The sequence below is a fragment of the Melospiza melodia genome, chromosome 1 (genome assembly GCF_035770615.1).
Source record: "Melospiza melodia melodia isolate bMelMel2 chromosome 1, bMelMel2.pri, whole genome shotgun sequence".
In the NCBI taxonomy this organism is placed as follows: Eukaryota; Metazoa; Chordata; class Aves; order Passeriformes; family Passerellidae; genus Melospiza; species Melospiza melodia.
In genome coordinates, this window is record NC_086194.1 from 174,801,701 (window position 1) to 174,810,971 (window position 9,271).

At 40.9% G+C, this 9,271-nt stretch overlaps 1 long non-coding RNA gene across 4 annotated transcripts; it reads left to right on the forward strand.

Moving 5' to 3' along the window:
* The first annotated feature begins 2,473 nt into the window (after positions 1-2,473).
* On the forward strand, positions 2,474-8,564 carry LOC134428893 (uncharacterized). 4 transcript variants are annotated; one of them, XR_010030496.1, is made up of 7 exons: positions 2,474-2,618; positions 5,128-5,192; positions 5,811-5,874; positions 6,561-6,636; positions 6,755-7,014; positions 7,405-7,522; positions 8,059-8,564. It is a non-coding gene; the product is annotated as an uncharacterized LOC134428893 (long non-coding RNA). The 4 variants fall into 4 exon arrangements; XR_010030498.1 differs by having other exon boundaries at positions 8,117-8,564; XR_010030497.1 differs by having other exon boundaries at positions 8,295-8,564.
* Positions 8,565-9,271: the final 707 nt, after the last annotated feature.

Consider the following 9,271-nt stretch of genomic DNA (forward strand, 5'->3'; position numbering starts at 1 on the left):
ATGTAATATAGAATATAAATTTATTTATAAATTGACATTGGTAAAGATAAATGTATAAGTAAGCAATATACAGTAATATACATTATAAATACAAATATGAATATAAAAATTGAACATTAGGATAAAATCTATTTAAATATTGTTTAAAACAAAAGGGTTGGGGGTTTTTTTGTTCTTCTTGTGTTAGAGGCAGGGTTTTTATTTTAAATAATATGAATGTAGATATTATTGTTATATATTTCTAAATATTGAGATATACAATCAAGATATAAATATATATATAAACACAAAATACAAATAAATACAAATAATAGGAAGAGATGTAATAAGAATACAAATAACAGTATACAAAAGTATACATTTTAAATGTAAATGTGAATATGAACCTGAAAATTAGAATTTAAAAAAATATTTCAGTACAGTTTTGAAGAAAGGGGTTCTTTTTGGCTTTAATGTGGATGGAGGCAAAGGCTTTATTTTAAATAATCCAAGTGTTACAGAAGTAAAAATCGTAACAGAAATATATACTTACTATGTGAAAATATTTATAAAAATATACAAATAAATGTAAGTTTTAGGGATATACGCAATATGGTATAGAAACATATTTATAAAAAGAAATGTATAAATCGACAGTGTACATCAATATGTAAGTAAAAGAAATATATTGTGTCAAAAGAATATACCTATTATTATAGAAAAAGGTATTCTCTCCAATATATATAATATCTATAAATATAACAAATGAAAATTACAAATATAGGTGTGAATAGAATTATGACAAACAAAATTATTTTTAAAATTTTAAATGTGTTTTAAATAAAGGGGTGTCTTTGCTTTTTATTTCGTTAGAGGCAGGGGTTTTATTTTAAATAATATAAGTACTATAGAAATGTAAATCGACATACAGAAATATATAATAAATATATAGAGATATAAAGATATAATACCAAACTATGAATAGAAATAGAAATCTATGTAAGTAACATGAAGACATGCAATATATAATATAATTTTTATTATACAGTAATATAAATTCTAAATATAAATGCAAATATAAATATGAAAAATATATGATGGGGGCTCGGAGCAGCCCAGGTGTGAGTGTGAGGATGATGGGGGCTCGGAGCAGCCCAGGTGTGAGTGTGAGGATGATGAGGGGCCGGCTCCAGCCGGGGCGAGGCTGTTTTAGGGGGAGGCTTTGCCTCAGCTCCCTTTTGCATGGAGCTGCTGAGTGGAGGGGTTTATGGGGCGCTCCCGGCGCTGTCTCATGGAAGGACTGCGAGAGCTTCCCACAGGGTCGGGGGCAACACCTGGATCCGCGCTTGGGTACGTGGAGCATCGCTTAAAGGAGGCGCCGAGGGACGAATCTTTGTGCCGGGGAGCAGCAGCCGAACAGGTGAGCCCGTGTGGGTTTGGAGCGGGGAATTTTCTCCTTCCCCTTTGCAATTTCATCTTGCCAGTCCCTCCCCGGTTCCCCAGGAACAAAAATGGAGCTTATGAAGACAAAAGGAATTAAGGAGAAGGAAGCAGCTCCTCTTCTTTTATTGTCTGCGTTTGACCTGAGGGGATCCCTCTTGACTTGTGGTTTTAAGGGTGTTGATTGCAGGAAAAGCTGCCTTTTCCAGGCTGTTAGGGGTATCCCGGAGGTGACAGGGAATCCCTGCGTTCTATTCTAAGGGGAATGGGAAAAGTATTCTTGTGGTATTCTGGGTTTGATTTGAAGGCAGCCACCCCATTTTCACCACCCTCGGGTTTAAATGGAGGGGGCAGCCCTGGTGTCCCTCCTTTTGAAGGGTTTGAATGGAGAAATCGCCCTTCGAAATCGCCCTTTCCCATCAGTCGAAGGCTTTCATTTGAGGAGCGCCCCTTCTTTTCTGCTCTCCTAGGGGGTGAAATTGGAGGGGAGAACACATTTCTTTGCCCTTGTTGAAGTGAGGTGAGCCCGCCTGAGGCGTAGGTTTCGGGGTTGGCTTGCGGGAAGCCGCAGCTCCGGCAGCGTTTGCAGGGCTGCAATGGGGCTGTGCCGCTGCATTGGAGGGCGCTCCCCGTGCCCGTGGCCCGGCCCGGAACGTTCCCGCTCGGGAGCGCTGCTGGCACGGCCCGGGCAGCTGCCGGGGCGCACGGGGGATTCGGCGCGGCCGGGCCGGCCGAGGGCGGCAGTGGCGGAGCCGCGCCGGTGCGAGCCGTGCGGAGCCGAGCGGAGCCGGGCCGGGCCGGCCAAGGGCGGCAGAGGCGGCGCGGGCGCTGCTGCGCCGGCCCGGGCGGTGCCGGCCGCTCCGTCCGCTCCGGGCGCGGGGCTCGGGCGCCGCCGGTAGCCCCGGGCCCGGTGCCGGCCCCGCCGGGCAGGGGCAGCGGGCGGGGCTCCCCGGGACGGCGCCGGCCCCGCGTGCCGGAGCAGCCGCCGCAGGAGCCGCTTTCCTGCCGGGAGCCGCGCTCCGTCCGGGGCCGGCAGCGAGCGCGGGGTTCGGCCGCTCCACGTTCGGCGGTGCCGTGGCTCGGAGGCGCTTTGGAGGCGTTGATTGCATCGCTGTGTTCGGTTTGCAGCGGGTGTCCGCTAAGGGATACGGTGTTCTTCCTGAGCGGTACGGTTCTCGGTGCCGGTAGGGATGATAAAGGTTCGTTTCGGATTGGGTTTTGTAGTCGGATATATATTTTTTTTCCGGGGTGTTATGTTTAGAAGGGCGCGCAATGGTTTTTACGGGTCGTAGCGCGAAGCAGCGGTTCGCATTTTAATTCTGTTGCAGTGGCTTTTATTAGCGTCAGTGTGTAGTGTTTGTTTTGGGGGGCTTGGGGTTGCGTCGTGTCGTTCATAGCAGCGGGTTTTTAATCTCCATAATTGCATGTGTGTTTATCGTCTTCCAGGGCTTTTATTTGTTTGGTTTGTTTGATTGTAGTGTATGTTTTATGGTTACGGGTAATTTGGGAGACATTGTTTATGGTTACGTTTGTCTTTAGTCTTTGTGTTTGTTTCTAGGTGGTATTTTTATTTTGATAGCTTGAGGCATTATGGGTTTATTCAGTTGGGAATAATTTTTTTGTTGCAGATTTCAGTTTATCTGTTTTTTTGGTATTATTCTTGTTGTTGGTTTCTTTATTTTCTTTTTTTGTTGTTGTTGTTGTTGTCTTTTAATGTATTTGAGTATTGTTTATCAGGGTTTATTTTGGGAACATGGGTATTTATATGGTGGGTTTTTAAAGTATTTATTTATTTGGGTAGTTAATTTCTTAGTTTTTAGTGGTTGAGATGTTTTTCCATTTTGTTAATTAGTTCAGGTTTTAAAGTTATTTTTACAGAGGATTGTTTATTCTTTGAGTTAGTGTAGAGGTAGAATTTTCTTGTTATTTTTTTTTTTATGAACGTCGTTCAGGGTGAGTGGCACTGTCTTGAGTTTAGTAGATTGGTTTGACTTTTTTTTAGTACTTTTTGTAATTTGCTGTGTGTGTTTCTATAGGATTTTCTTTTATTTTGGTTCCATTTTTCTGTCCTGATGAGAATTGTTATTGAAAAGAGTGTTCTTTGTTTTTTCGCTGACACTTGTTTGGCTGTTGGAGGTTTCTTGATGTTTTTGGAAGATATTGGTGGGAATTTGATGCTGTTTGTTCTGTCATTTCATTTAGGAATTGGATTTTATATATACAATTATGACTCTAACTATATTGAAACAAAAGAAATAGATGTGTAGCAATGGGAATGAGCCAATTTTATTTTTATATATTCGGTCAATTTTTAAAATTTAACATGTAACATAAGTCATTATATGTTACAATAAGTTATTCTAATTTTAATAGAGTATTGTGTATGTTTATAGGTATATGAATAAAGAATACAAATGTAAATACAACCCAAACAAAAATACAAATATATAAATGTATTGCAACTATATGCAGATATATAAAAAATTAATAATAAATTGTAAATGTAAAATAACATAAATTGATACAATATATAATACAAGTAATACTGTATATATTTTATTAAAAATATTATAGGAAATGGATATAAAATAGATATAAATATGGATGTGATCTATCTATCTATATATATCTATCATTTGTTGTATATTATGATAAATATAAATATAAAAAAAATTTAGGTCGTTTAAAATAATGGATGGTTTTGTTTTTTTCTTTGCCAAAGCAGGGGTTTTAGTGTAAAAATTACAAATACAAATAATATAAAGGTAGAAATATAAGTATAGAAATATATCATAAACACATTAAAGATTTATATAAAAATTAGAAATATAAGGAAAAATAAGTTGTAGCAGTAGATATTGTAAATAATTTAAAAAATAATTTCCGTATATTTTTTGAATAAGGTGCATATTATATATAGTTATTAATATAATGCATCAATATAAACTATAAATATAAATAAATATAAAGAAAATATCAACTATCTATAAGAAGGAATAAAAGTTCCATGTCACGTACTGCAGTAGAAAATTTCAGGCTCCCAGGGAATAAATAGTTTTCTTTAAATCATTTTCGTTTTGGAGTTTTGTTTTTACTCCCGCTTAGCCTGAAAGTTTCTACTGCTGCTCTTTTATTCTAAAGGTAGAAAGGAAAACCAAGATCAGAAATACAAGAAAGGGGAAGGGAAGGGAAGGAAGGGAAGCAGGAGAGCAAGAGGGAAGGGAAGTGGTGAAAAACAGAGTGAAAAAAGTAAAAACAGTTGGAGGGAAAAAGAGAGGGCATTGGGGAGGAGCGGTGCTGCCTCAGGTCCTTCCCCGCCCTGGGGCGAAGGACCCGTTTGATGCCCGGGAGGGACGGCAGCTGCCGGTGGCTCCCGGGGGACGGAGCCGCGGCTGTCAGCCCGAGACTACAACTCCCGGCAGGCCGTGCTGCCGGCGCGGCGTGTGACGCAACGGCTGACGCGGCACATGAGTGGCTGCCAGCCCGAGACTCCAGCTCCCGGCAGGCCCTGCTGCCGGCGCGGCGTGTGACGCAACGGCCGACGCGGCCCGGCATTTTTCTCTAAATCGGCAGTAAATACAGCTGAGTAAAATTAGCTTGGTTTTCTTCCTTCTTTTGTAACTGAACTGTTTTTATTAAAAATCCTATTTGAATATGTAGAAAAAGTGGGGATGTCCTGTAATATATCGTAGCTTTTCTTGTTTACAGGGTACTGAGAAAATACGTCTCCCTTAGAGTCCCACGGAAAGGTTCTCAGTGCGATCTCTATCAAGGTATGTATTTACAAATAAGTGATCCCTTTAGATATTTGCCTGTGTACCTTTTCCTGTAATTCAGAGCTTGCGTTCTGTGGGTTGTATGATAAACCTGTAAAACATGTAAGAATGGTTTTGCAAGTCTGAATCGTTGAAGGCAGCAATAAGTGGATTTGGAGCCTGTTCTTGAGCAGACAAAGGGGAAAAGTGTGACTCTGATGCTGAACTTGCCATTTTTCATTTGACTTGTCTTGAATGATTTAGGAATAGAGAGAACTAGAAAAAGAGAGAAATAGAATTGATTATTGAGCACTCCTCAAATGCTCACCATGATTCAGTGTAGAGCCGAAGGGAAGGGTGGTGGAACAGAGCTCTGTGCTTTAAAAGGAAATAAATTTAAACCTGATCTCGACACAGAGTCTCACTAATTTCTGTGGTTTTAAAATACAAAGTACGTTTAGGAAGTGTTGGAAGTTAGTGTTTTGGGAAAGAAATGGCAGTTCCACAGAACATTCCATTTCACAGAGGTTCTGGGAACGATTCATGTTGTAAGTGCTGTCACTGCAATCAGTTGGTGGTTCAGCCTTGAAACGTGCACTTGGCCTTCTGTAAAGCACTGTTTTGTTTGCCTTTCAGTGCTATGAGTCTTGATCAATTGGAGAAGAGCCCAAGAGAAATTTTTCATCCCTTGATATAAAAGGTAGGAAGTGACTTTTATTGGTTTGGTTCTTTTTCTTTATTATTTCCTGGAAATAAAAGTAATTAAGTATAGGTACTACTGGTTTGTTTCTTCCAGTAGCAGGTGATAATAATAGCAGTAGTACTAGTAAAAATAATAATAGAAATAATAATAATAGTAATGTAATACTACCTAAACTGTCTTTATCCATTGGACTGGCCATTTCAAATCAAAACTTCTAAACACAAAGCAAACCATCATCCTTGTAGAATCTTTCACAGCAGTGGGCTATAGATCCTGGTTTTGTTGACAGGATTTATTGGTTCTGGAGGAACAAGAGGGAAGTACAAGCCTAACTACTTCTAGCTCACAGACCCGTCCAGTGAACCCAGCTTTGTGTTTTGGTGGGCTTGTGATGACTTTGAAATCAATTGCTCATTCCAGTAAAAAAAAATCATGTTTTTTTGAACGTGACAGCAGAAATAACTTTAGGCACCAACTGAATAATAATAGATCACCAGTTTAAGTTAAAAATTCATGTTATACTATCAAAATTTAAAGGTAAATTATTATGTATTAGGTGATGGTATAAAGTGTATGTTCTAATGTGTAATGCAAAGATACATACATACCTGAAAGTCCTTAGAGGAAACAAATTTTTATGTCTGCTGTTTGTTTACCATACGATATTTGGCTTTATTTCCCAGGGATCGGTGAATTTTAACTTTGGAGTCCCCTATGCTAAGGATGCTGAGCTTACAGGTGATGAAATGTTCAGTAATGGTGAGTTTTTCACCTTCTCTTTAATTGCTATGCTGATCTGAATAAGAAAAAAAAACAAAAGCAAGAGAAAAAAAAGGATGGTTTATTATTTTTTACGCTGTTATGTTTGTTTCCTCAGTATTTGCTGCAGCTCTGCTTACCCAAGCTTTGGGTTCCTTCTGTCCCACTGGGAGTTGCCCAATTTGGTTGCATCTGGTGAAATTCACCCTGAGACCTTACAGAACCAGCTCCAACTACGTGAGAGCCATTTGCAGTTCTCTCCAGACACCTGGAGAATGGGTGACGTTTCTGAGGATCCGGCGAGCGTGCTTCTGTCAAAACTCAGTCTGTGAAATTCCTGGGGAAAACCCTTCTGTGTCCTGAAGGGTTCAAACTCTGGTGAGGATCCAGTTATCAGGTGCCCACCTGGATGGTTCCAGCTCTTAAAGTGAACACTTGTACTCTTGCCCTGTAGTTTACATCTATTGTATTTTTGTTATTTTGCAAGATTTTTTGTCTTTGCAAAATATTGTGCATTTCACTCTTTGGAACCTCTCAGATCGTTCTTTGGTACAGCACCACCTCATGGGACACTTGGCTGCTGTCCTGAAGGGGATGGTCGCTAGAATTGTAAATTCTGGAGAGTTTGTAAGTCTTCTGTCCCCAGGGAGGTGTCATGCTTTGTTTACTTTTGTTGTGTTGGTTAGGCGCTGCTTCTCATTGCAAGTATGAATTTCAAACTGCCCTGTTCTTATTTTAACTGTTTTCCTGGTTCTCTCTGTCCGGCAGGGAAAGACTCTCGTATCCTTGTCGTCGGGCTCGGTGCTGTCCAAGAAGATACAGAGACTAAAAAAATCATAAGAAGCAAAATACGACTGCAGGGAAAAGAAGCTGGAGAGAACAGAAGGTGATGTTGTTATCCTTACCCTGTATTAGAAACATCCGCTGTGCTTTGATGCTGGCAGCTGCCAGGGGCTTGTTAGCTCTTTGTAGGCAGGTGTAGGTGTTCACTTGTAGTTTTTTTCTCTGGACAAGTCAATTCAAACTTTGCTAAGCTTATATTTGCAGATTACTCTCTAGCACAGTCCAGCATGACATTTTTGAATATTGTAAAAATACCATGTTACTTGGAAATTGCTAATGAAGAGAAGCTTTAGGGGAAAATAAGATTTCAGGGTTGGAAGTTGTGAGAAGAATTTTGTGGGGATGTTAGACTGAAGTAAAGCACACTTGAAGCTGGACTGGCACGCTGGCAGGTCCCCTATTAAACAGTAGTGCTGAGATTAGCCTGGGGGTTGCCCATTGTTTCTGTAGAAATCAATGTTTCCTGGTCTTCAGAGGTAAGCTGCTTTGAAAAGCTGGAAGGTGCAGCATGCTGACAATCCCCGTGCTTTGGATTAAAAGTAGATTTCAGAAGGGCCCTAAGCTTTTGTCTTTTCCTAGAAGTCGATGTAATCCTGTGGAGGAGTTTTTAATTCTGTGCTGCCATGTCATCGATCAGGGCCCTGTCATACTAATCATCATACAAGTGCAAAACAAAAAATCAGACCCTGTCCCAACAACTTAGAGCCCAGAACACGATTTCCTCGGGCTGCCATTTGTGTGCCATCGGTACTCACCACGGAAGCGAGCTGGGGATTGTTGCAGCTGTTGGGAACAAACCGCTTCTCGTCACACAGAAATGGAATTGGGACGACGCCTCGGCCAGCCCCTCTCTGCCATCGTCTCCTGAATCTGCAGCAGAGCAGTTCCAGTCCATCCGGGCATGTGTAATCCAGTTCCTGATGATCTGAGCACACAGAGAAGCACTCAGCTGCTGTGGGGGGCTCAGGGAAGGCCAAGTGTGCATTGTCATCTTCCTGAACCTACAGACAAATCAAAGTGAGAAGCCACAGCGTGGAAATCAGTCGCATATATGCTAAATAAAACTTGCAGATTTTTTTTAAGAATTGTTGTTGCTTGTTCTTTGTTGTGCTTCAGTGCTTAGAAAACCTCCCTTTAAAATCAGTTCAGTTCATCAGTTGAACCTTTGTTTGCAGACCCTCAGTGAGCAGAATTTGTTGCAGACTCAGTGCACGCTGTGCCGGCCTCCCGGGAGTGTGAGGAGCTCATGTGTGCTACTTTTTGCTTTAGGACGCTCTGAGGTATTTATTCCTTTTGGGATAATTCCTTTTGGGATGAGAATTCCCAAGAGAGGTATATGACATCGGGAAAAAGCCTGTGTGGTTGGAATGTTGTTGCTGTCAAAAGTTAATTTTTTCTTAGCCAGTAGTTAGCTTTTTGCTTAATTTTTGTGGTATCAGTATTTTATTGTTTAAAAAATTCCTTCAAAATAACTTCGGTGGTTGGTGTTGGCCACCAGTACCTTGTTCAGATTTGCCTATTTGCTTGTAGCTGAAATGTTCACATCTTGTTTATCATTATATTTAAGAAACTGCTGCCCAGCCAACTAATAACTGAATATCTATCTGTCTGGGACACGGGGAGAGGATTTAGGTAATGTCTGTTTCCAGAAAAGAGTTGTAGTGTAGTTTCTAAATAGAGGAGAAGGGGGTGAAGACTCGGGGCTCTGATGCCGTTGGGGCACCCCAAGGTCCCCAGGAGAGGGAGCGGTGCAGGAGCAGTTGTGTTCTCATCTAATATTGAACAAATTATA